The sequence below is a fragment of the Brienomyrus brachyistius genome, chromosome 5 (genome assembly GCF_023856365.1).
Source record: "Brienomyrus brachyistius isolate T26 chromosome 5, BBRACH_0.4, whole genome shotgun sequence".
Lineage (NCBI taxonomy): Eukaryota > Metazoa > Chordata > Actinopteri > Osteoglossiformes > Mormyridae > Brienomyrus > Brienomyrus brachyistius.
The window spans coordinates 20,147,036-20,169,677 of NC_064537.1; the positions used below are offsets into that span (position 1 = coordinate 20,147,036).

At 43.5% G+C, this 22,642-nt stretch overlaps 2 long non-coding RNA genes across 17 annotated transcripts; both read left to right on the forward strand.

Annotated features, from left to right (window-relative positions):
- Positions 1-106: 106 nt before the first annotated feature.
- On the forward strand, positions 107-6,053 carry LOC125742980 (uncharacterized). Of its 2 annotated transcripts, none has more exons than XR_007398250.1 (2): positions 107-2,932; positions 4,312-6,053. It is a non-coding gene; the product is annotated as an uncharacterized LOC125742980 (long non-coding RNA). The 2 variants fall into 2 exon arrangements; XR_007398251.1 differs by having other exon boundaries at positions 4,337-6,053.
- Positions 6,054-9,277: 3,224 nt separating this feature from the next.
- Positions 9,278-22,642, forward strand: LOC125742593 (uncharacterized). Of its 15 annotated transcripts, none has more exons than XR_007398141.1 (4): positions 9,285-10,186; positions 10,515-14,349; positions 20,784-20,840; positions 21,272-22,642. It is a non-coding gene; the product is annotated as an uncharacterized LOC125742593 (long non-coding RNA). The 15 variants fall into 15 exon arrangements; XR_007398151.1 differs by having other exon boundaries at positions 10,515-13,552; positions 14,279-14,349; positions 20,784-22,642; XR_007398154.1 differs by having other exon boundaries at positions 10,515-11,990; positions 14,279-14,349; positions 20,784-22,642.

Here is a 22,642-nt window from a genome sequence, read left to right on the forward strand (position 1 = left end):
AATTTTGTCTTTCTTTTTTTTAAATGCCATGATGTATAATGGCAGCTTTCTGTACAGTATCAGCACATTTGCAGCTGTGGGGGGGGGGAGGAGGGGGGGACTAACAGAATGTGGCTTTGTGGGAAACTGGGCCTCACTTTGCAGCTTGGACAGCAGGAAGACAATGTGGTGAGGATTTGTGAAGAGCCTGTGACAATTCTACAGGAATCTCACAGCACACTGTCACAGGCACTGATTAAGGGTGTTTATCATTTATTTATATGCATTACATTTCTGTACCATTTCATCCTGGATATCCTGCAGTTTCTCTCTCTCTCTTTCTCTCTGTTTCACTCTCTCTCTCTCTACCCGCTAACTAATTCTGGGATGGTTCTACAATGATACTCCGTACAGTATGTTCCCTGTTGCCATTTTTAGATAGTGGGATAACTGTACCACCAGGGGTGTAATTTGTCTCTCCTCTGCACCCCAGCCGTGCACGAAATAAGACTGGCTCCTGCAAGCCCATGAACTCTGTGTATCAAATCAAGGCTCCGATGGGACTTTGCCAGCTCTACAAACTATTTATGGCTCACTGGATCAATCAGCACAGGACTGGCACACAAATATCCTTCATCGGGCATCTTTTTTAGAAAAAAGTGAAGAGGCACATGGGTATATGCTGCCTGTCTGCTAGAAACTTTTGGTGACCCAATCAGTTATTCTAGTCGTTGTAGAGCTTTCCATGTGGATACTTTTATGTTTGATTGTGCACTTATTACAGTGTTTGTGCATGTGTATCTTCTGTGTGAATGATGTATGACTTTCAGCATGGATTTTGACAGGAATCACTGGTTTAGCCTTGACCTGTGAACCTTTCTCACTCATCATAATCACGTGGGTGAACAACCTTTAGCAAAAGGTTTTTAGACACAGCCAGACAAGAATAGCAAAAATATGTAGTAGTTGAACACAATAATAGTGATCTAGCTGGAGTGGGCCTTTGATACCCCTATTTTTATTGTACCCTGTTATGTGGCTGATGTATTTATTGTTTGTCCCCCCTCCCCATTTCGCACTATCCTAGGTTTTGCACTTTTACTACTCTGAAAACCCTTGTTGTTGCTGTTTGCGCCATATTTATGTGCACGGGTGGTATGACAATGAAATCCACTTGACATGACCTTACTTGACCATAGGGGTCTGACTCAGGGTAGACGTTCAATCAGCTGCCGTCCGCCTCATCATTATTTAGCCTATTATGGTGTGCGGTGCTTTACGTGATTCTGCTGACACCTAAGCATGGTGCAGTTTCTGAAAACTTTCCTACCCTCGCCCTCGCCTCCCTCTCCTTTCTTTGCCTTTTTATGCACCCTCCTGCTTGAATGGGATATTGTTTGTCCCTCCCACCCTGACTCCACTGGACAACATTATGCATCCAGATCGGTCCACGCTAGATTGGGAGGTCCAGCTCTGCTAGCATTCGTCACACTAACAGTGGTGAAAACACAGAGTTTAGCATAACGCCGATGCTGCACGCCCTGCTGATACAGGCCTCCCTTTATGTGGCCTGTAATCTGAGCTTTTAGGACCTGGCCTGTCCTTCTCTTTCCTGAATGGGATGCCGCTGGGCTTGCTCTCTTTCCGGAGTTTTCTCTTTGCTTACCTCGGCACTGTGATTATAGTGCGTCTGCAGCGGCACGAGCTCATTTTTGCTGAGTGGACACTAGTCCTGGGTCAGTTTGCAAAAAAATCTCTCTGTCTGGCCTGCGCAAGGCCAACAAAAATAAGGATTAATTTCAGGTCTCTTTTCCCGATCATCAGTGCGATTCCCGTTTCAGTGGATAGACCTCCTGCCTCAGCTAATGTGACAGTTTAAAGCAGAGCCCCCCAATTCTGAGTCCTGGGGGGCCAGAATCCGACATAGTCTGCAGATTTCCCTACTCAACACACACCTTAATCAGCTAATTACCAGGTTTAATAGGTATGTCTAAGCAGGGAAATCTGCAAACTGTGTTGCAAACTGCCCCCCCCCCCAGGACCTGAATTGGGGAACCCTGGCTTAAAGTAATAATAACATATAATCTTATTGCTTTGCATTTTTAGCTGCTGTCATGGGCATTAATTTTCAGCGGCTGCATATGTCTTAGAGAGTACAATGTTCTTATGTATAGAGGTCGTCAAATGGATCAAACCACTCATATCTCACCACTGCTCTGGGAGTTTTAAGGCTCCTCAAGTACAATTTTCTCGAATAGCCAAATGTGCACTACCCCTTTACACTGAAATAAAGCAATTTCTTTTGCTTTAAACGAGTAGGAAATGCACTGCAATTTAAAACTATGCTTTCTGCGAAGGTAAGTGTAGCTGAGTGATAACATTCATTCAGGTGGGTCTGTACAGTTGTATTATGTTAAATCTATTCAAATTCATACGCCCTTTAGTTGCAGAGCACATATACTGTAAGAGTATGTATATGATTTCAGTTAAAATATAAACAGATTTTTTATGCTTATATGTACAGTTTGTTGCCTTTTTAAATGTCTGAGCAGCCTTTGTTATATTGAAAAAGGAGAGCGTTATAACCGCTTACCCCATACAGTGTCATAGGGAGCCCATAGCCTTTATCAGGAAACAAATGTTTAAACAGAGTACTTTTTTGATGTTTTGAATTCGCCATTATAGACCTTTCCATTGTTTGCCCTGGTAAGGGCTGTGGGTCCCTCTGTTTATTCATCACAGTAGCCTTAGTCATTTATCGTTTACGCTTTATTGCTCTTGTTGAGTTTTATTTTAAAGCGGTACATTTGGTCAGAGAGGACAATCGCAGCCACACCTAAATCCACAGGCAAAAGGAAAGCAGAGAAACTGAAGGAAGATGAGCACGATCAGCAGGAAGCCATGCGCAGCTTCGCAGATGAAGGACTGGGTTCAGATTGAAACACTCACACAGGTATCACACCATCCATCCATTTTCCAAACCGCTTATCCTACTGGGTCACAGGGGGGTCCGGAGCCTATCCCAGAAGCAATGGGCACGAGGCAGGGAACAACCCAGGATGGGGGGCCAGCCCATCGCAGGGCACACTCACACACCATTCACACACACACACGCAGTCCTATGGGCAATTTAGCAATTTCGGAGGAAACTGGAGTACCTGGAGGAAACCTCATGACGACATGGGGAGAACATGCAAACTCTGCACACATGTGACCCAGGTGAGACTCGAACCTGGGTCCTAGAGGTGTGAGGCAACAGTGCTAACCACTGCCAGTCCCGGTATCACACCAATAAAACTTTATTTGTGAGCTTTTTAAAAGTTTTATTATGTATATCTGTAATTTGCAAAACACATACAAAAAAAATCTTCTTCTATTTTTCTTCATCCTTCCAACTTCCATTTACTGCTTACGTATTTTTTAAATGTCTTCTGTATCCTGTATTCATCCAAGCTTATTTTCAGTGCTTTTTTAGGTTTCTCACACACCTCTGAGATCTCCTGACCAGCTCATCACAGGTCTCCATGCTTCTCCCTGAATGTTTACTGTGTACTGTTTACTCATCACAGCTCTGTTAAATTGAGCAAATTTACTCTTCAAAATAAGTAATACATGCAGCGCCTTTCATGGCCAACCAACGAGGGGCCAAAATGGAGTAGATTTATGATGAATTACCCATAAAGCGCGATGGCTACGCTGGGGATTTTAGAGATTTCAGATGGTGATAAACAGCTAACAGTACTTCATAATTCTCCAGGACTGAAAAATGATTCCACTGAATAAATTGCAAAAGCTTTTCCCGTTATATTGGTATTTAAATGTGACATAATGTAGATATTACTGCTGTGGTCAGCAGCTTCCTAATTTCTTGAAGCTGGAGGAGAGGGAACTGTGATCGCGTTCTTGGGGCTTCGAAATATGCCCTTGGTGAAGGATGAAACCACAAATCTTTGTCAAGGCTGACAAAATGCTATGTTCTGAGACCTCTAACCTTCCAGTGGCAAGTCACCAGGGCCAGCGTATTATATGGGATTATAATGATATATTTCAAGGTTTACGTTGCAAAAGAGAAGAGCAAATAGCTTTTCCTTGACCGGACACTTAGAGCTTTGCCTTCAGATTGGGTGCTAATTGGGTGATGCTACCATAAATAAGGTTTATTTACAGTCATGGAAGTGTTAGCTATTTATTTTGCGTAGCCATTCTGGATTGTAATAGCACTAGATAAGTTCCAAGACATCCACGTTCTGCGTTTTTTGGCCAATGATTCTCTTTGATTACATTATCAACAGCAATCATAGCTAATCATGACTTTATTTGTCACCTAAACAGCATCTCGCTTTTTGAACCACACTAGGGTGAAGCACAGAGGCCGACTCACGCAGGAGCAGATGCAGCACTTCTCCGGTCAACCTTGGCACGCCTCCTGTTGGTAACTGTGACAGCGGCCCGCTGGCCGACAGGAGTGCGTATTGAGAATGCGCACGACTTCTTTCAATGTGTCCAGATGCGTATAAAAGGACACGGCAAACCAGAGTCGCGACTGGGCTGAAAGAACAGAGCCAGCGTGAAAGAAACTGTGAAAACGAGGTATTTACATTGCATACAAATTATTCCGCAAATCGGCAGTCTGCTATATCCAGGTAATCTTACAGGTAATTGAGTAGTTCATTTTCCAGGCTTAAAAAAAGCCTTTTCGTTTCGGTTCATTTTTAGTAGTGGACTTGTATTTTTATTGATGATGAATTCTTTACAGGTTCACACAGTAATTACTGAATTGGCAAACTGATTTATCATGATTCATGGGCTCTGGTTGGACCGTGGGTCTCTCTGCATGTTGGCCCCACCGCTGATGTGACGAGTCCCAAGGGTCCACCGGGGCTCGAGGAAGGCGAATCCAACGGCAGCCAAATCGCTATTTTATTTTTTTCAGGCGCTTCTCTGACTTTACATTTAGATTCAGCACTGTGAGCTGTGCTGTGAAATGAAATTCACGTCTCTGCCCTCCTCTGATGCAATTTTAAAGCTGTACTATGATGTGGAGGAGAGGAAAAACGCCACCTAGATTTGACAGGGATCAGGATCTTCCCCTTTTTTCTCAGCGTCCGGAACATTATCAGGAATGTGACGCTATGATAATTGAAGAAGGCAAGAAAACAGCATCCATCATCGTCTCTCTAACCTGTTGCTGATATGACAAGAGTGGCTATGAAATGAAAGCTAGGCGATGGAGAAAAATTGATTTTGCGGCCAGGTCTCATTTGCTTAATTGCTTCAGTTTCCCTTGATTAGTGGTTTGGGTGGTCAAAGCAATGGGTCTGGTCCAACTGAGAAGACTTCTGCTGGCATCTTCCCAGCCGAGCGATACATTTTTGGAGGTCACTGTATGTTTTTTTTTAGCTGTTGTGGAGGTGGTGCGCAATGTCAGCGGGACGGTTCTGTATGTGAGACAGCGGTATGTAAGATGCTGTAATGATGCTGTATATATTTTGCTCATCTACTGAGCATAAGGCATGAGAAGTGAAAAGTGCAAGCTTCTGCCTGGTCTACACAGCCGTCCTAGAAAATTCACAGTGCATAGAACACCTCAGTGGTGCCATAGAGCTTGACAGGAATGTGCAGTTTCTTTTCTAGAACCTTCTCCTTTGAATATGACTCTTGAATTGAATATACTCTTGAGTAAGGTATAACAGACCTTATCTAAAAAATGAAACGCTAATAAAGATATAGCTCACTAAGTTATTCTTGCAATAGAACAGAACAATAAAAAGGTGATCGCTACCGTCTTCAAATTAAGCCTATGAAAATCTATACAAAATTGACACATTGTTCTCACTTCTGTGTTTACAGCAGCAGAATCACACTCCTCCAGCAGAGGAGATGGTTATAGGGAATGTGGCTGGTGTTTATGAGATGGCAGGACAGCGGTTTGTTTCACTCTCACTGGGAATTGGATGTACTTTTTGCAGTTTGTGGTTTGTTGTTAATTTTGAATTAGAAATTCAGTTAAATATTATGTTATATTTTATTAAAAGACCTGAATGAACTGAAATTAAATAAAAGACTGTAAGAAATAGTCCCCTAATGAGAGTCCCCTTTGTAAAAGGAGCTGTTCGGGAAAAGGAGGTAAAAGGAGGTGCTGTTAAATGAGCCCTAGAGCCACAGGGATCCCACTGAGATGCTGAAAGTCTGCTTGTGTGCAGCTTCTTCGTCCTGCGGGCCTTTTGGGGAGGGACTCCTGCTGCGTTGCCCTCCTCCTGCAGGCCTATGAGGAGGCAGCTGAATACCTGGCAGGGCGTCAGACTGGGAGCCTCAGAAAACTGGCTTCGTTCCCCCTGCTTGCCATGGAGCTGCCCTTGCTGTGGTGGAGGTCAGAGAGCCCCACCCACCTCACTCCCCCCCCCCCCCCCCCCCCAAGGCCGAGAGTGCAGCGATCTGCTCGTGAAAGCAGTAGGGACGCCGGGGCAGTAATTGTTTTCTTCTCTGCGTGAGAACAAGAGACTGTCCAAGAGCTGGCTTTGACGCAGGCAGATTAAATATCCATCAAGCAGATCAGAAAGATATAAGCGTCTAAAAAACACTCGGATCTCAAAGTACCGGGAAGAAACGTTGTATAGGGGCTCGCCGGCAGCGTCGTAGAGGGATTCGAGCTGGCTCACATCAAAATAGCCGAGGTCTGATTCAGCCGTTGAAGCTTGGGCTGAATAGGCAATTATTATTTCTGCTTATTTCCATTTGAAAAGAGCAAAGGACATCAGCATCCCTTACAGCGGGATTATAAAGTAGGATGTTTAGAACGTGGAGGTGGAATAACGAATGAGGCGCGAGAAGGTCTGGGAGAAAACAATTAGGATGGCTGTGGGTAATGTGAGGACGGCTTCTCGCCCCGATTCCACAGGGTCCGAGGGAGAGAAACTCACTCATTTAATGCTCAGCAGCCTCTGAGCGCCGGTCTCACTGTTGCCATCGTCACATTCAGGGGCTCATTTTAATTTTATATTTTTTCTGATTCACATGCCTCATCTGCATCTCTTTTTCCAAGCGGGCCGCTCTCGGCTGATCCGCTATCAGCGAGCCGCTCTTTATACGGTGGTGTTGCACCTGGCCTTGTTCTAACACTGGGTGTTACCGTTTCCGAGCTGCGGGAACACCTGGGCGGTTGGGCAAACAGTCACATGACACGGGGATCTGTTTGCTTGATTGGACCACAGCTTCGTTTGGCGTTCCCCTTTTCGGATTTAGATGGCGGTGACGAGGGACAACAAGAGTGTTTTTGCAAAATACGACACCTTTAATTGGTGTTTCAGCGGAGCAGGACAATGCCTAAAGCCGTGCCGCCCCTCCCCCCAGGTACAGGCACGAAGATACGCTCCGTAGATACTGGCAAAACAAAAGCAGAAGACACCAGTGGAAGTGAGAGACAGGTGGTTCACGTCAGTACAAACAACACGTCACGTGGTTCACGGCCCAGACTCTGACACAATGCATGGTATTATCATGCTAATCCTCTGCCTTTTCAGTGTCGCATAAAACACAGAACTAATGCAATGTTCAAATTCAAGCATTATTAATAAAATCTGAAGGCCAACACTGAGAAATCGGGTCTCTTCTGCCAAGCTGTCCGTATACTGAAGGAGGGTTAGAACATTTAACAGTTAACACCTCTTTTACAAACTTTATACAGTCACCAGACATTTCTCATTTTACATCTGCATGACATAAACACACACATTTATATTATTGCATCTATATTGCATTGTGTTTTTTATTGTTATTTAAATTGCATTAACTATTTCTTTATCATATTAGGTTTTTTTTAGTGTAATTCAGGGAGCAGCTGGAAAAGGCATTTCGCTACACATGTGTACAGTGTAATAATGCTCATGTGTGTGACAAATAACACCTGATGAATGGCAGAGGCGTGAAAGGTGGTTTTTAGCTTTATATTTTAAATTCTGCAGGTGCTCAGTGTTGCATTACATTGACATGAAATGGTTACAGTCTTCATCTATACTGGTCGCAGAGACGTAACACAGGTAAGTTTCTGAATTGTCTGCTTGTGCAGAATGTGATTTACCTACATGCTGTACATATATCAATGTACTGACATTCCCACACGCATTTTACGCCCCTGCAAAGACACGGAACCGTGATCCAGATGAACAGACCTGCGTCTTTCCCAAAACATCCCACCCTCATTATTTCCAAAAACAAAACAAACATTCAGAACACTTGTCATCCTACACTTCATATTTATTTTAGCTAGTTCAATTGTGTGGCAGAATCTGTGTCACTCCGCGTATGTTTATTCCATGACTTCATTGTGACATTACATGGAAATGTCTGCCGTCTTGGACAATCTGGCTTGTCCTTTGGATTGCGGCAGGCTCCCCCGGCGTTAAAATCTAATGAAGAGGATGGGCAGGCCGTCATGTCCGCAGGCCTCTGAATACAGGCTGCGTCTCGGGTTTCGGTTCGCCGTGTCCTGCCTGTATTATTCATTTCCGTTGGCAGAGTACCATTTCTGAGTCTCTCGGTGGAGCAGCTGGGAGCTCTGTGACTCTGACCCCCGGGTCTCACCTGAATTCGCCGTCCGGGCCTCGTTGTTCTCAATTAGCGGGAAACAATGAGCGGCCTTCAGCTATAGTTCGGTCTCCCCAGGGCTGGCAGGAGGCTCACAGGGAGTGGGCTCCGTTACCGCCGACAGGATATCTAGTAACTCGCGGAGCAGCTGTCCACATTCCCTCCGCAGACATCCCGCTCTTTCTGCCCTTTCCCATATATATATATATATTTTCACTTAATCAAGAGAGCAGCCACCGTGAAACGATACAATACAAAAAGCGACACTGGCAGCAGAGATCTGCACAAGAACAGCCTCAGCCAACACCACGATAACCGCTCTTTAATTTATGCGAATCGTCTGCGTAAAATAAAAGCGTACACATTAACTGAAATCAGTGTAAAGCTCGGGGGGAGGAGCAGCGGCGGTTATGAAACATGGAACTATTTGACTGCTGTTGTGCCTGTAGGGAACCAGTGAGTGTGATTATACTCTTGGTAATTTTAATCACCTCTCACATGTCCATAGATGCCCAGCTGTAGTGCTGCGAAAGTAATTGTGTCGCAACACAGATCCGGCAAGCTGCTTGTTAGGGGCTGTAAAGCTAATAATAAACCCCACCCCCTCTGTGATCAAACGCAGAGGAATGTGATTACTGGCGCCCTGATTGGCCGCTTGCCGTACCCACCCCTTGGCTGAATGGTGCAATTTTGCACTCCTGACTACAGTGAGCCTGCAGCTCTGTCCACTTACCTTTCTGGACTTTGTCGAGGGAGGTTAATAAGGAACCAAAACCTAGCACAGCACCACATTGTAAGTAAGAAACGGACACACCAGAGCAGTTTGCACTTCATTTATAAAACATCAGTGTTCTTTTACATCAGTCACCTGCAGTAAAACATGCAAAATATGCATACAGGTACTATGGAGGTTGAATACAATGTCTACAGAAGCCTGTCATTATTTAGACAATGCTAAATGGATTCTTATAGAACAAGAACAAAGGAAGATAACATAAAGATGATTAGATTAAATATAAGCTTTCATTTTGCTTATATTACTGTGGAGATTATGGTATTATGGAATATTTGACTTCAGAATGATCCTGGAGTCCTGTTTCCTCCCTCGGCTCAGACTCGGTGAGCAGGAAGAAACAGGAGAAGCGAAGGTCAGGGATGCCAGGCACGCGTGTTTTTCCAGTCGCTCTGCTGCTTCTTCAAAACGGGGAGTTGAACCTGTAACTGTGGAGCTGCCGGCAGAAACACCTGACATGTGCCACGGGAAAAGCCTGCCCTTCAGCGCGCCGAGCGGGTTTTCTGTTCAGACCCCGAAATAAGAGCACTGATACTGAAGGTCTGCAGAATGGCGATCTTGGCAGATGGCAATAAATTTAACAGCCCCATGGAATGACTTTGAATGTTCCATCGCTGGCATGTGACGTGAAAGCGAATGGTTTTCTGCAGACATCAGCATGCCGTGTCATCACCGTGGTGACGAGGGTGTTCTAATGAAGCAGTACGCTAAGCCGGGATCTTCTGTAAACAGCCTGGCCCTAAGGATCCATGGTGTTTTCCAGGCATGCTAGTGCTGGATCACTGTACAATGTGTTCCTTGTTACGCCTGCTGTGGACACCATCCAGGGATGTGAGTGTATGTTTAATTTTCTCGAAGTTCCAGCCTTGATTTTTGTCATCCAGTTGCATGTGTGACAGAAGAACAAAACAAACTTCATTTGGGAAACAGTTTCTCTTAAAAAGACTATTACTCAGTGATAATACCCTGGGCCCAGTGCTGATGATGGCAATGAATTATGGCAATTGAAGATTGTAATATGAGAATTGAAACAGTGAAACACTGACTGAATTTTTGTATTAGAATCTATTAGCGGGATGCAAAAGGTTGGAAAATGAAATGAAATGTCACACGCCGCTGTCTGACTTGCAGCATCTTGTTTCTGATCATCGACATGCAGATGCTGTGCTGGACGATTTCTTCTGCTAACGACGCAAAGACGTTTGCATCCTGTTGCCGGAGGGCAGCTGCTGTAAATCGGTAGCATTTGAAAACCAAGCGCATGCGGACCTGCTTCTGTCCCAGTCTTTGCTCTCATTTCATTTCTCCTTCCCACAGCATCCATGCGGTAGGTGCTGTAAGCAGCTTTTGGTCGTGGAACTGTCATAACCTTAAGGCTCTAATTAGCATAAAATCTGTTTATTAACATAAATCTGAAGCCATGAGCTAAAGTTCAACAATTACTGCAAAAATATCTATCCATCCAGTGGCTGAATAATACATTGGCCATCCAAGGGTACAGGCTAGGGTCCCAGCAAAATCGTGTCCCACCAAGCAAAATCAGGGCCCCCACCCTATCTCTGGTAAAATGGGAATATAATCCCATATCTGGTTGAATATAATCCCATATCTGGTTGAATATAATCCCTGATTGATTCTTCAGTACAGAATTATTGATGACGTATTGTTTTTAATTCTCTTTCGTTTCAGTTTCACATCCAAAAAATAGCTCAAGTGGCCTGTTTGGGGGGCCTCCAGAGGAGATAATCCGCCCCTGCATCCACCCCCAGTCATTCTTCTAACTGCTTATCCAGGTTTGGGTCACAGGCTGGCCTAGACCCTGCAGAAATATATAAGAATAAGTGAATAAAAAAACGAAATGCATCCTTACTGATGATACCCATTGTTAAAATTATCCTTATACTAGATACGAGGGTTGGGGCCATTCTGGAATGCATTCGTCAAATCCAGTACAAATCAGGAAATGGAACTGGAGCTGGGATTGAAATCTCCCTGAAGATCGAATTCAATTCAAATTCTGTTCCCCATAGTTTTTTTTTTTTTTTTTGCAATCCCAACTCCAGTTCCACTTCCTGATTTGCACCGGAGTTAATGAATGCGACCCTGCTAAATATTACATAGCATGAAAGATTGAATTACAGTAGCTGAAAGATTGAATTAGCCCTTAAAATTGTCATTATTTTGACAAAATCGGCCCTGTATTATATAGATACTTACTTACATCCAAGGATGCTATTCTTGTGAATAATGTGGTTTTCCTGTTACTACCGGTTTCACAGGTAGATACCGGTCTCCTTCAGGTTCTGCACAAACTAACTGCATGAGGCTGCGTTTGTCCAAGCAGACAGATTAAACTGAACCTGGCAGTAACCCCTCTGCCTGATTCCTGGAATGCACTCTAGGAGGTTCATTGTTGACCTAAACGCTTACTCCTTTCCAGTACAACGAGCAATCCAGGGATCATCACTGAGCTTCCTGATTCTGGCATGCCTCAGTGGTGCAGAGGAAGAAGACCGCTTTGTCTGTAGTGCACAGGACTTTGCTGTTTTGTGTAAAGATCCTACCTGTGCAAGGGCCTGTCCAAGGGGGAAGGACTCACTTGAGGAACCTCGGCAGTGAGTGTATTCACAAAAAGGTGATGTCTGTGATAAAACTCACAGTGTGTGCGGTCAGGTACACAGTGCTACTACACTATGTTGAAACATACACAATACAGGGGATGGATATATGAGAACAAGAACCCAGCTATCCTTTTAAAATCAGGTTCTCTAAATCTCATCAAGTTCCTCAAGTCTTAATCAGGGCTGCAAATTCATGTATCTTCCACTCTTCCTCTCTACTTCACTGGCCCAGATTTATAGGAACGAAGAAAACGCCCAGATTATTCCAAACACACCAACAATCCCATTTGTATGTTGAAATACACTTTTTTTTATTATGATCACACAGTGCACATCTTCAATTAAACCCACATGCCAGGGGTTCAGAACTGGCCTCAGGACCCACATTATTCCTGGAGCAATAGTTGCAGCCCACTGAAAATCGAACTATCAGTTAAGAAACACTTCCTTATATGATGCTCCTTGTTTAGGGATAATAGACTACACTACCCAGCAGGCCTGTTTGTACCAAGAACAATTTCCTGTAAGCTACCATGAGCTGTTTGCACACAACTTTGTATTTATTGGTTTTGTTTGTGTCTATGACGTCTTTATTTGCCCGATGCAGCATGCTTGCTCCTTTGTATGAAACAGGCCACTGTGTCATAGTATGATTAGCAGCACTAAGCAGATCCAAAGTGTTTATTTCTAGATTTTTCCCAGGTTAAGTCATCTCTGAAATGACTGACTCCAGTTTTTAACAGAAACTTTGAAAGATGAGGTTACTTAGTTCTGAAATAATATCCGTCTGGCTCCTGAACTATTTAGAGGTTTAATACTCAATGGTGCAAACAGTCACTATTTGTTTTGTCGGGTATCTAATTTAACTCGGAGCATTCTAACTTGTAATCTTACCTCCTAAATGACTGACAGTGGAAGTGAGTATCTGTTAATGATTCATGAAGGAGACAGGTATTTACCTGAGAAACCGGTAGTTATTTACTGTGATGTACAAGAAATGCTGTAGTGATTAGAGATCTTTAAATTCTAGATGAAAGAGTTGACATGCCATCTTTATGAGCTGTAGAGTGTTGTAGCTCTTCAGTAGTAAATGCTGTGTGAAATGAAGACTGGCGCTGGCGTCAGTATGCCCCTCAATATCACACAGAGGTCTTGGTGGAAATGGAGATACAAAGATTGAAATGCAAGAAGCATCCAACCATTGGCATGAGTTTGGGGAGAAATAGTAATTTAAAGACCAAAAATCTAAAAATAGTCTGACCATTAGTAATCAATCCATCAATTTTCCCAGAACCACTTATCTAAACCAAGGTCAGAACAATTCTGGGCCCTCTCTCAAGAACCCGAGAGCACATGGCAGGGAACACACACAAAGGACAATTCAGAGACATCTTTTTTTACCTAAACTGGACTGTGGAGTGAAACCAGTGGGACCAGTGGAAAAACGTTGAATCTTCTGAGGCAGCATCAGAACCCCTAATGCTGGAAGACTGGGATCACAACTGCTACCCAGTGAGGCATCACACTGTCCTCGCTGTTCTGAAGAAGCATAAAGGCTACAAAATGGAATGCAAACGTAGGAAGATCCCTGCACCGAAAAGCAAATAGAGTTACATGCTATTGTCAGACATGTTGTTCTCAACAAATTAACTTATAGTTTCTTCTACAGGAAACCAGTTGTTATGGCGTATAAACCATTAAGACATTAGGCGTATTTCCATGCCACATGGCGTTCTTCTGACCTGTAAGAGGGCACTTATTGACTCTGTGTTGGTCCTGCCAGCTCAGTTGATGTTGGAGATAAGAGATTGTTGCCACGGCGCCTAGCTGTGGAGAGGGAGGAGCATGCATTTGGGAGTGAAGCCATTTAACCAATCAGAATGCTGATCTCTCACTGTGGACATTTCATTGATAAAACATGACTTTTAACATTAACAATAACATATAAATGATGAACAATATGCACAGGCATTTCTCTGTAAATTGTCATCTATGGAAATCTTTCTTAGCTCCTACCAGTGACCACCGATATCAATTAAAACTGCACAGTTAAGAAAGGAGTTTTATATGCCAGGGCACTTATGCCCAGACAGGTTATAAAAAGCTTTGCCAAGTAATTCTGAAATATACAAATAGAACTATTCAAAAATGAAGCTGGTTCGTACACAGCCCTGATTATGAGAGCAGGAGAGAATCTGGGTAACAACGTCACATTTAATACCCTGGGACTCAGATAAAATGTCTGTAACTTGTTATTAGCCATAATTTCACATTGAAGTTGTTTTTTTCTCTTTAATTTTAGGAACTAATGCAAGAACCTGCTATGCAGCACAGCCATTCTAACTTAAACAAAGGAGATGCATCAGACTGGAGGTAAATAAGCTTTTCACCATTGTCTAACACATTACTACAGTACAGTACTGGATTTGATCAACTCAGAACTGACCATGATACACAATTGCAATCTGTGCAGATGTTAATTCTTGGTCCAAATTAAGTGTTTTTAACCAGTTGCTTAGTGTCATCATTTTGAATGCCTTTTTCTCAGATAACATTTATGTATTTTGCTGGCAGAAAACAGGTAAGCTTGTTGTTTCCTCTCCTTCCAGTGACAAACTGTAGGTGGAATATTACGTGAAAAGGGAAAAGCTGAAAAGGTGAATGTGTTAATTTTGACGCGTCGGCTAGTTCCAGAATATAAATGCAAAACAACATCATCTTCTGATGAAAGTTAGGAATGTACATTCCACAGAAAGTAAATTTCACACCAGAGTAATGATGTAGCCAAAACCACGTAAACTGAGACCAAGGCTTTACCAAGACCAGAGTGCATCGAGACCAAGACAAAACCAAGACCAAGGCCCAAGGCAGGGCTAGACCAAGTCAAGATCAGAAACATATTAAAGTTTACATAACACAACCCACTATAAAATGTGGAGCATAAGCACCATCTTGGGGCTAGGCAGTATGGCCTAAAATTTGTATCACAATATAATTTGAACCATGGACATTTTCTTATTTCAATATAAATGCTTCTTGACAGGTAAAGTACAGATATGGCTACTGTATGATGCAAGGGCATAGGATTGGTCTCAGTGTGAAAACCAACAGCAAGCACACACATCGGTTGATAAACTCTGGCTACTGGCCAGCAGAAACAGTCAGAGAAAAAGGATGGAGTCTGCACACCAGATGATGCTCTCAAATCGTTTAATATTTTGCTACCTTATGTGACGTTTCAGGCCCAAGCTATTTATCAGACATTTAGGACTGGGCCTTAAATGTCACAGAATGTAGCAAAGTAAAAAATCAGGAGCATCATCTGGTGTGCAGAGTCCATCCTATTTCACTATAGCTTTGGTCTAAACCTTCTTGTCCTCATTCCTGTAACAGCACCCACACAACAACTTATATTGTTTATACCATATTTATATTAAACTTATTTATTCAACATTCGTTCTCATTTTTTAACATCACTTAACACATTATTGTGAGCAGTTTTGCCAGAATGGTCTTGACTGGTCTTGAAATAAAATCCTGAGTCCTCCATGTCTAAGACTGAATCAAAATAAAGTCAATTTTGAGATGAGACCAAGACCGCAAAAAAAGTGGTCTTGAAACCGGTCTTGAGTAATACAGTACAACACTACGCCAGAGTACAGTAGTTTATCTTTCGAAGTATCATTGGCACCAAAAATGAATAAAGTGGCAGTTTACTTTTGTAATACAGGCCCCAGGTAAGCGCAGTGAATAAGGAAGTGCAGCTGTCAGATTTAATGTACCTTCACCTTTGAATTATGGTGGGAATGCACGTCCACGGATGCGAAAAAGTCTGTCAGAGCACAATTCTTTTCTGCCACCGAGCTGTACTTTGAGGCGGGGGGGTTGCTAAGCCCCAACGTCACTTTGTCCTTTGCTCTTTCTTGCACGGAACAATCCAGTATCAGCTAAAATGATAACTTTTTTTAGCGGCAAATGTCCCTGTGTTAGGTTTTCCGTAAACCTCCGGTGTTCCCTTTCCTTAAAAATTAATGTCCTCACTTTGAGTCCTTGTATGAAATGCTGAGTAAAGGCTGCTTCATGATCTCGGGCAGCCGGAGTGTGGCACATTTGGCAGTGATTTATGAATAGTGCTGTGTGAGTGGTTACCAGTGGGGCGGTGCTCCAGTACACGGCCAGTGGGGCAATGACACAGTGTCAGCGGATGGAACAGCTCACTGTAATTTACACATATTTCCTCTTTCTTTAGTTACGGACCCTGAAAGTGTCTCCAAATGAGGGGGAAATGCGATATTTACATTTGGGGACCAGATTCCCCCATAATGTGATACAACCCGGTAACATTTTTTTTGGTCCCCACAAAAATGGAAAAGCCAGTTTTATAAAAGTCTGTGAATGCAATCAAAAAACTAAAAGTGCCTAAAGTCCTATATTTTGTTTGGTTACTTATGGTTAAGGTTATGACTGGGTAGGGGTTAAGGTCGTCATGTTGGGATTAGAGTTTTCCCCCGTAGAAATGAATGGAGAGTCCCCACAAAGACATAATTACAAATCTATTTGTGTGTGTGTGTGTGTGTGAATTTGTGTTTCTTTGTGTTTCTGTGTGTGTGTGTGTTTGTTGGTGTTTGTGTGTGTGTGTCTGTCTGTGTGTTTGTTCGTTTGTGTTTGTATGTGTGTGTGTGTGTGTGTGTGTGTGTGTGTGAGAGAGAGAGACAGAGAGAGAGAGAGAGAGAAAATTTAAGTGACCAGTGTTGGCCAAGGGGTGGGTGTGGGTAGTGTGTCATATGAACGCCCTTCGCTTGTCCCTGTGTAGTTCTATGAGCGCCCAAATATAGAAGTGTTTTAGTGGTGCTACTTGATGCCTTCTTTTTCAGAATAGAGGTCCACAGAAAGCAGCTCTTTTACTATCTCATTCTCTCCTCCGTTCTCTTTAGGTATCTCTCTCTCCCTCCCTACAACCCCTCCCCACTTCTCTGTCCCATTTTTACAAGAGCTGCCTGCTGCCTTTTGATGCAATATTTGCGACGCTCTAATTAATAGCATAGAAAACAGCATATATAACTATAAATGTGTTATTCCTGATTGCGTGGATGCCAGGAACGCCTCACTTTGTATTTATCAGCTATTAATATGCGCAGCGTTTTGGAGTGTGAACAGGCGGCGGTCCGCTGAAATCGTGTGGAAATGCTTGCCCTGGTTCCCGGGTCCTCGTTCCACACTACCTGTAAATTGTCCCCTCAGTCTCGTACGTCTCCGCTGCCAGTGGCCCGGGCTGCGGCCCTCCCTGGCTCATGCACACAGAGAATTCTCTCTTCTCCTCTGGCTCCCTGCAGCCCAGTGAGCATTGTTCTGTGGGCTGGCTTCATGCACCTGGCATGGCTAAATAAAGGTCTTTATTCTGCCGTCGGCAGTGCAGGGCCTCTGTTGTGTGTTGTTCTAAATGTATTCGAGGGAACGGGCCTTGATGCCTCAGCCTGATATGCAGGACAGGCTCCCCGGCTCTCAGAGACTCTGCTCTTGTTCCTCTGTGACGGGGCCGACATTCAATAAATACGGCGCAGGGTGCAATGAATACATCCAACCACAAGGTGCTCGAATTTCATGCTTACCTTTTGAATCTTGTTAGTGGAAGCCATATTCAGCCTCTTCTTTCTACGGCATTTCCTTTAAAAGTTGTATAATATGAGATATCTTTTGCAGAATACGGTATTTTTATGGTACTGTTGATGCAAGAGTATAGCGTATTCATTTTCGAGATTTTTCCCATGTAAATAACCCTTGATCATAAAGTATGGCACATGCTGCAAATGCAGTGAGGACTCCATACGTCCATCGCTGTACATCATCTGTCCTATTCTCTTCACATATCTGTGTATGACTTTACAAAGGCTGTTAATCCCACCCCCCGTTAATATTGAGATATGAAATTGTGCTGAATTATTTCCACATTACTTAGTAGTCCTGATGTAATTGACTTTAAATTGTTTCTCATTCCATACCTCAGCTGCCGCTACTTTCTGTTCCCTATAACTCTTTAGACCTCAGTTGCTTGTATATTTTCGCACCAATTTAATAGATTTTCCAAGCTAATGCTTATTCTTCCAATACACTTTCATTTCAGCTCACACTGCTGGCATCCCCTCCACATCTGCCCTGAAGAGAAGGCAGCATATATGTTTTTCTGACACGACTGTGTCGATTTGATTTTCTCTATACAGTGCAGCCCACCACGCGGAGTAGGGCTGCTTCTCTGACAGCTCGCAGCTGTCGGAAAATACCAGGCACCCGACAGGAGATATACTGGTTTGCTTAAAGTCTCCTTAAATCCTCAACTTAAAAAATATGCTGTGGATTTAAAATTCTCTCCTGTAGCTCTGCAGCCCCCCAGAACAACAATTATGATTGTTTTATTATAGCACGACTTTCAAAGTCAGTAGGTTGATATTAGACTCGTACCCAGGAAGAGCTGAAATCAGTATAGCACAAGTGTCTGGTTCAGATTTAGGCTCCCCGTAGCTCTCCCCTCCAGAAAGAGGCATCGCTTCACATCCCTGGAGGGCTGTAGCCAAGCCAAGTCGGGTGAAGGTATCAGACAGGCATGAGCCCTTCCACTTGCTCGTCACGTGACTGTGATACAGTTCTCACATTTGGTTGTGTGTGTATATAGCGCTGTGCAGATGTGTGAGGCAGTTAAACAAAAATTAGGTATAAATGATCTTCTTGTTGGTGTGAAATTATAATTTTATGCCCGTAAAGTGTGTCAGCTCGGCCGTTTCAAACCCTCATCCCAGGATCTGCAGCAACCGTCTAATATGTTCATGTAATTTTTGACACTAGCACACTTTGTTTGGCAAATCAATACCTCGTCGATTAATGAAATTAATAATTTAACTGAGCTAGTAGTGAAATTTAACAAATATATGGCATGGCTGAGGTGCACCTGAGGAGAGGTTTGGGAACTCAAGCTGTGTTCATCTAGTCAAACAACATATCTGTGACTTATTGTAAAGCAAAGGAAATTCTTGTTAGTTTTGTTGTGCTTTCAACATTTTTTTCGGCTGCCTACGACTTTTGCACAGCAGTGTGTATCAGTGGACACGGGGTTTTCTGTGTTTTCTGCTACCCCGTATCACGGCTACAGCCTAAGCAGCATATTTTTGGGCTTGGCAAAGTTTATCTTTGTGATGAAGAAGCTAGAACATGCTGCTTAGTTTTCATAGCTTAATGTTAGGCTAATATCTAATGGTTGTTACTGCTAATCAAACCTTTGTTTAAAAAGGCTTAATGAGCGACACGTGCGTATAAATCCGCCTGGCATGAGACGACGAGCAGCTGTCGCCACAGCGACAGACAGCGCTAACAAAACACTGATTAGATTATTGATTGTTTGGTGCCAAAGCTGCAGATTGTTAGCAGTATAGAAAGTGAATGTGTAACAGAGGGGCAAAGCTAGTTATGGCAGCTACTCTAGTTATAAAATTTCATTCTAAGAATTTTTCACAAGGCAAGAAAATGTGTTATTGCTGATATGGGTTATTATTGAGACCTGATGTAACATTAAAAATATCTTGTCCATTTTCCATTGTAGTCGCTCATTTGCTTCTGCCTCATGAGTGGGCTCCGCATTCAGGGCCAAAACTCTCTTGTCAGTGTTGAGCTCCGCTTGGCACCACGGATAACCATGTAAACAGCTGCCTCACACAAAAGGCTGATGCCATTCTTCTCAGCACCTGACTGCACCTATAATCACTATTTATACTCTTGTTTCTGGGCCATGACGGCAGTCCCTGGGCCCCCATGTGGCGCTGCATGACTATGCATGTTTCTCTGCATGGCAGGTGTGGGGGTGGCGAGGGGGGCGCAGGATAAAAACAAAGTGCCAGTTGTACATATGGGTCTCAATCTGATTTAGTGCACTCAGTGGGTCTTTATACCGCCCCAATGCTGCTGTCACTGAGGGTTCAGCAACTTGCAAAAAACTCAGAGCTTCACAATATGGGTGTTTCTCCCTTTACCTGCCTCACGTCTGCTGTAAAGCCACATTTACCATGAAGTAATGCACAAGCAGGGGGCAGGCGTCAATACCATGGCCAATTCTGACGGACATTTCTATCAAAATGCAATTTTTACCACCGACACGGGATTTAAAAACGTAGCCTGTATGGGTTTTTTTTTTCTCAGTCAGAACATTTTGCCTCGGACACATTTGTCCGCATACAGACGGCGTGATGATCCCTGGTTTGGATACCATGAGGTCAGGGCCCGGGGTCAGCCAGTGTGGGGTTAAGGGTCGCGCTGAAGGACCCCATGGTGTTACAATTACTATGCCGGCCACGGAATTTGAAATCACAACCTTCTGGTCATGGGTGCGGATCCCTAAACAGTTGAGCTGCACACCATCCTGAGAGACACCAATATGAGAAGCAGAGACGTCCAAAGAGCCACTGGCAGCCTCTGTCCATTAATAGAGCAGGGGAGGAAACATTGCCACTGGCAGACTTATTGCTGTGAAAACTGCAAACAATAGCACTTCTGAGTTCCTGCCTGCTCATGTTTGTATTCACGGCACTTTATACAAAAACCGCAGGGCTGATGGGTCTCGCGGCCGAGAGGCTGCCAGCCGTCACTTAGCACGATGATGAAAATGTACAAAATGCAGTAAGCCTCAGAATATTCATTCTAATTAGCTGGCATTTTATGTCTTTGCATTTTGCTCCTGATTGCTAAATCACAGGAATGTGATAGGGACTCGTGTACGTCCAACTCTCTGTGAGTCAGAAGAGAGAATATTGAGTATTTCTTTTCAGAATATAGCTGAAGAGAAATGCTGTCAACCATCACAAGGAAAATCAGCAGTTCTTGCGGTATGTTCTTCCTCACTGTGACCTTTATTGGAAAAATCTCTAGTAATATATTAATACCATTGTTTCCCAATCCGGGCCTCAGGGATCCATAGACATTCCACATTTTTGCTCCCTCCCAGCTCCCCGGAGGGAGTAAAAATGTGGAATGTCTGGCAGGGAGCTTGGAGGGAGAAAAACATGGACCGACTGTGGGTCTCCGAGGACCGGATTGGCAAACACTGCTAATGCCTTTAAGATATTTGGGTGTTCTGTGACAAGCTTCTTCTGCTTTCTGCTCTGCTTTTTCATCTGACTTTTTTAAATGACTAGTCAGTCTATTGCTAGCAACAGTTCTAACTAATCTGTCACAAGCCTAGATTCATGCAGCATCATTCCCATTACGTAAACCTTTGGCTGAAATGTCATGTGACAACCTGCCTATCTCTCTACAGGCCCCAGTAAGCACGTGACTTTACGAGTGCTGTCTATATGACAGTCAGAGAGTATGACTCACAGTCTTCGCTTAGGGTGCGGCCTGTGTTCCTGCTCTAATGGAAGGCGTTGCTTCCCAGTGCGGATGGCTCTCTGCTTACACCGACCGACGCTGCGGAGCTACTGCTGACACTGAACTCGTTCAGGGATTACGGACACATCTCACTCTGTCTCCTCTTGAAGCTGCCAGGCAGATTCATGAAAACTGTACAGTCACACTGTACCTGAACTCTTGGGTGGCAAAGTATGTCAATCATGTTATGTTGTGGGGTTTATATATATATATTTAAATATATAATTATATATATATATATTTAAAATTTGGTGTGTGTGTGTGTGTGTGTGTGTGTGTATGCATACGGATATATAAATTATGATATTAGGGTCTCTGTGAACAATGAATCCATCCCAGGTTGCGTTACAGCTTCTTCAACATGAGTTAAACTGGGCTGAGTAGATAAGGCTCAGTGATCAGTCATCTTACCTACAGCCATTCTGAACTGGTGATTTACATCCACTCACCAGACGATCATTACACCGACGTACGCATTTCCCAGGCTTTCAGAGATTCTGCCTCGTGACTCCGTACCGTCCGGATGAAGCGATTTTAATGTGGCTGATGCTGTAGACGCCATTCCAGTGTCACATGACTGTGCTATGGCTGTCACATGACTGTACTATGGCTGTCACATGACTGTGCGTCGGCTGTCACATGACTGTGCATCGGCTGTCACATGACTGTACTATGGCTGTCACATGACTGTGCGTCGGCTGTCACATGACTGTACTATGGCTGTCACATGACTGTGCGTCGGCTGTCACATGACTGTGCTATGGCTGTCACATGACTGTACTATGTCTGTCACATGACTGTGCTATGGCTGTCACGTGTGTGTGTCGGCTGTCACATGACTGTGCTATGTCTGTCACATGACTGTACTATGTCTGTCACATGTGTGCTATGTCTGTCACATGTGTGCTATGTCTGTCACATGTGTGTGCGTCGGCTGTCCCCCAGTAAGATACAGGAGAAACATTTAATGGCTTCAGTGCTTTTTTGTCACAGGAAAAAAAGTTATGTCACGTTTTTGTTCGTTTTGTGTCCACTCTTGTATTTGATTTCTGTGTTATTACATTTTGTTCACTCGAGTTATATATTATCTATTACCTAATTTTATGATACACATTTAAAAGAAAATTTCACTGAGGTGACTCAGAAATAAATATTCCGTTTGCAGTCATAGAATCGAAATTTTGTTAGACCTCATAAAGTTCTATTCTAATGCGCATAAAATCACTTTGATTAATTAAACCAAAATTTACATCCGAAA